A 5282-nucleotide genomic window follows, 5' to 3' on the forward strand; every position below is an offset into this window, starting at 1 on the left:
AGTTTGTAGCACTGATGTTAGCAAGGTCACCGGAGATCATAGCTGATGAACCCTGGTCACTTCATTTACGTCATTGCTCGCTGTCTGAGAATTTTCACAATGCAAGCAGTGCCATAAGTGAGGTGACCAGGGTTCATAAGCTATGAACTCCGGTGATCTTTCTCACTCTCAGTGTGTTCTAGCTGGTGTGGAGAATCACTGATGTGACAGCACTGTAAATCATCCGGATCTTCATTGGAAATGGGCATTAATAGATTATCAGATTATTGGCGGACAGGTGAGGAATATGGTGTTTAATTATTTTTTGTTTTTTACAGTGGGATTTGGGCATCAATTGATAGTGGAAAGGTGACTAAAGCTTTGCTTTTTTATTTCTTTATGAAGAAATTGGTAAAAGGATGGTGAGTTTTTACTTAAAATAAAGAAGTCTGCGCCTTTCAATTAACTGACTATATTCTTGCTGTGTATTTTTTACAATAAGACTATGGGGTTAATAATGGATGTCAGGATAACCCGACTTTTTGTCTCTCAGTTCCAGTTAGGAACTTGCAGCTCTCTGGTGCCCCCCCTTACCCTCAGGTCAGACAGGGAACTGCAACTAGGATAAGTAGTCAGCAGAAAGGCTGCCTTGTCACGTACTGGCTATCAGGCACTCTGCAGTGAGGGCGGTATGTGTATCACCAGTCCCAAGCCAGGAATACACACATAAACCTCTGATCCGTCCCTGCCAGGGTTCCAATCACACCAGGACACCACGCTGCCACCATCTCGTTTGATACAAATGCCTATATTGCGTCAGGAACCAACCCAAAGTAGCGGGTTTTTGTGTGGAAAACGTGACGGTTCAATCATAGAGCAAAAAGAACGAAAATAGTACATTTATAAGTTTACTCCAGAAAATATTTGCAGTGTTTACAAAAATACAAAAGATATTACAATTGGAGGCAAAATACAATATGTACAGACAGTTAGAAATAAAAGGGGCTCTTACTTTCTCCCAGTTCCAACATGGCGGCCAACACGTTGTTTCTGTTCACGTCTATTGGGCTCAGTGAGCAGAAGGCGAAGGAGACACTGAGGAATGAGGTGCTGAACACGGTGCTGCGGGAAGCCATGCTCCCGGCCCAGGCTGTGTTTGGACAATCCATCGACAAGGTCATCAGTACTCTCATTTACAATGTGTCCACTCGCCTCAAGGACACCAAGATACTGTGGTTTCTTGTTGGATACGTCATCAATAAGAAAATCTCCACAGATCTGCTGTTGACTGCCGCCTTGGACTATGTGAAGAGTCATCCCATGAACCCCATCGATAGAAGAAATGGTTGAAACTGTTATACAGAAATATAAAGAGCAGCTGTTGGCCGATCGCTATAGTTTTAACATAGGTTTACTAATGGGGAGGCTAAGAACAGCCTGAAGTGGGTCAATGGAAAAATCATTAAGAATGAAGTAGACATGCAGCTTCTGCACTTACCTGGTCCAAAGACAGAAGCTGATCTAGAAAAGAGACCCAAGGCAGCGAAGCAGAAAGTTGTGGAGTCTGAGAAAAAACCGATGAAGCCGCAAATGGTGAGGCAAAGCTAGAATCTGCATCTCTGATGGAGCACCTAAGAGAAGAGGCCTTGAAATTCCACAAACCTGGTGAAAATTACAAGAAGGAAGGATATGGTGTAATGCCAAAAACTATGGATTTGCTGAAAAAACGCCTGGAGATCACCGGGGGGCAGGTGAGAACAAGATTTCCTCCTGAGCCAAACGGCATTCTGCACATTGATCACGTCCAAGGCCATCAATTTCAATATTGGATATGCAAAGGCAAATGGTGGCAAATGTTTTCTGCGCTATTATGACACCAACCCAGAAAAAGACTATAAGACTATACTCATTGTCTATGTGGCTCCAAAGAACATATCACACATTCTCTTTGCACCAAAGAGTTCCAGGCCAGGCAATCATCATGCTTCTGGCTGTATAACGCGCTGGATGTGCACTGCCTGCTGCAGTGGGAATACAGACGTCTGAACCTTCACTATGCAGTGGTGTCAAAGAGGAAAATTATTAAACTTGTGGAAACGGGAGCTGTCAGGGACTAGGATGATCCTTGTCTCATCACGCTAATAGTTTTGAGGCGGAGAGGATACCCACCTGAAGCAATAAATAATTTCTTTGCAAGGGTCGGTGTAACAGTTGCTCAGACTACAATGGAGCCTCACCTACTGGAATCCTGTGTCTGAAAGGTCCTGCATGAGACACCCCCCTGAGTCATGGCTGTGCTGGAACCCCTGAAAATCAGAATCATAAACTTCCCTGGTGACCAGTTATTAGATGTCAAAGTGCCAAATTTCCCAGTAGATGAATCTAAAGGTTTCCACACAGTGCCGTACTCCTCCACCATCTATATCGAGCAGATGGATTTCAGGGAGGTGATGGAGAAGGGATATAAGCTGCTGACCCCAGAGCAGCCAGTCGGCCTGAGACACGCCAGGTGCGTCATCTCTGTAAAGAACGTCATAAAGGATGGAAATGGTAAAGTGTTGGAGCTGGAGGTCACCTGCACAAAATCTAACATAGCTGAGAAGCCCAAAGCTTTCATCCACTGGGTGTCCAACCCGCTGGTGTGTGAAGTGTGTCTCTATGACCGCCTATTCCAGCACAAGAGTCTTGAAGATCCGTCTGAAGTTCCTGGTGGATTCTAAAGTGACTTAAATCCTAACTCCTTGACTGTCATCCCAGATGCACTCGTGGACTAGTCTGTGAAGAACTGCAAGTCTCTGGACAAATTACAGTTTGAAAGATTGGGGTATTTCTCTGTGGATCCAGACACCATTGAAGACAAGATTGTATTTAATAGGACAGTTACACTGAAGGAAGATCCTAGGATGGTTTTATGCTTTGCCCACAAACCTAGGGACCCTTCCCTTGCTGACCTCACTGGTGGGCTAGGTTAAAGGACGTATGCCCCTTTTGAATAATTATTAAAAACTCATATCTTCCATATCTTTGGCTGGAAAGCTCACTGGGTGGCGTTAGGGGCATTACATTTTCCCTTGCAAAGTGACCATTCTTTTGAGACCAAATATGGCATGTCTGTGTGTTACTGGAGGCAGAACCTCATTTCCCAGGTTTCTGATGGCCCTAAAGGCTGCAAAACATTGCCATGCATAGCCCCAATTACCCTAGTCCTGGAAATCTACTTTTCCTTTCTCTAGGATTATCAAGTGTTATGAAATTCAACCTGGAATATTAAGCCTGATTGACAAAGGAATTCTGAAAGGAAACTTTACTCTTTGCTAGAGCTTGCAGATCATCATCTCACATTACACAGAGATCGTTTATCTGAAGGGAGGGGGCAGGTGGACATTGCAAAGGAGAGAGAGGCAGGGGAAAGGGAGCAGCATTTCACAGAGGGAAACAGAGAGGGGGTTGCAGCCATGTGGCTGCATGTGAAGCTTAGTGTTACAATACACAAACCAAATGGGGGTGGGGCAGCAGGAAGTCCTCTATGGGAACCTAGGACAATAGGAAATAATTAATATTTTCCTGACAATGGGGGTGTCTAATAGACACTTCTCCAAAACTAACCTCTTGGCTTGATGTTATCTGACATTACAAAGCTGACATCAACCCCACAAATATTACCCCACGTGTCACTGCACCAGGGCAAGTGGGAAGAGTCAGGCAAAGTGCCAGAATTGGCGCAACTAATAGATGCGCCTTTTCTGGGAAGGCTGCGGGCTGACATTTTTAGGCTGAGGAGAGCCAATATCCATGGCCCTTTCCCAGTCTGAGAATACTAGCCCTCAGTTGTCTGCTTTAAATTGGCTGGGTGTCAAAAATGAGGGCGGACTTCACACCTTTTTTAAATTATTTATTTAATTTATTAAAAAATACGGCGTGGAGACCTTGGCGTTGGAACTAAAATGGATTTATGAATTAAATACCCTTAAACCAATGGGTTTAAATGGGGATTGTAAAGTCCACCCCATTACTTAATTATGGTTTTCATCTTTCCCCCTTATATGACTTACCATGTTCTCAATAGTATACAGTTGTGCTCAAAAGTTTACATACCCCAACAGAATTTTTGCTTTTTTGGCCTTTTTTCAGAGAATATGAATGATAATATCAAAACTTTTTCTCCACTCATGGTTAGTGGTTGAGTGAAGCCATTTATTGTCAAACTACTATGTTTTCTCTTTTTAAATAATTATGGCAACCCAAAACATTATGTGAACATGCTGTTATATGCTGCATGTATACCAACTCAAACCAAGGTCAATTTTTGTGTTTTTTTCTTTGCATTTTTGCATTCTGTGCAAGCTGGTGTGTGGACTCCCTCTCTTGAGCTGGAAATTGTATTTCAAGGCTTCCCCTGACTGGTGTCCACTGGTTGGGACCCGGTCCTTGTCTGCCCTTATCTGTCGTCAACTTTGACACATGATAAGATTTTTAATATTAGACAGTGTAGGACGGCCGCGACCACATAGTCACCTTGTCGATGGTGGGACGGACGGATTTTATGCTCCTTCTTTCAATTGTGCCCTTTGGAATCCACGGTCTGTATGCAACAAGCTTCCTTTCCTACACAATTACTTTCTGAAAAACTCTCTGAATTTGTTGGCCCTCATGGAAACCTGGATTCAGGATTCTGACACTGTCTCTCCTGCTGCCATTTCCCATGGTGACTTACAATTCTCCCATTCCCCGAGACCGACAAATAGACCTGGTGGTGGAGTCGGCATACTCCTGTCCCCACAATGCACTTTCCAGGTCATCCCCTCAGTTCCATCACTCTCATTCCCTTCTTTTGAAGTCCACACCATCAGGCTCTTTCGTCCCCTCTCCCTCAGAGTAGCGGTCATATACCGGCCCCCAGGCTCACCCACCCACTTCCTGGACCATTTCTCTGCCTGGCTGCCGCACTTCATGTCCTCAGAACTACCAACCCTTATCCTGGGAGACTTCAACATCCCCATTAACAGCCCCACTTCCACATCTGCATCCCAGCTTCTATCACTAACCACTTCTCTAGGCTTCTCTCAGCTCTCAACCTCTGAAACACACAAAGACGGTAACACCCTGGACCTGGTTTTCGCCCGGCTCTGCTCAATCTCCTACCTAGATAACTCACCGCTTCCCCTCTCTGACCACAACATTCTCTCCTTTACACTCACAAATCCTCACTCACCCCAGCACCCTCCTACCTACCATTCAGTCAGAAATCTACAAGCCATTAACCCTCATACACTTTCAGACTCCCTACACTCATCATTGTCCCC

General features: G+C 44.6%; 2 pseudogenes; both read left to right on the forward strand.

The window, feature by feature from the left end:
- Nucleotides 1-1008: 1008 nt before the first annotated feature.
- On the forward strand, nucleotides 1009-1878 carry LOC141096109 (glutamine--tRNA ligase pseudogene; annotated as a pseudogene).
- A 5-nt stretch (nucleotides 1879-1883) lies between these two features.
- LOC141096110 (glutamine--tRNA ligase pseudogene) lies at nucleotides 1884-2951 on the forward strand (annotated as a pseudogene).
- The last annotated feature ends 2331 nt before the right edge of the window (nucleotides 2952-5282 follow it).

This window comes from Dendrobates tinctorius, unplaced genomic scaffold (assembly GCF_039654945.1).
Source record: "Dendrobates tinctorius isolate UK_male_01 unplaced genomic scaffold, ASM3965494v1 ptg000071l, whole genome shotgun sequence".
NCBI classification, from domain to species: domain Eukaryota; kingdom Metazoa; phylum Chordata; class Amphibia; order Anura; family Dendrobatidae; genus Dendrobates; species Dendrobates tinctorius.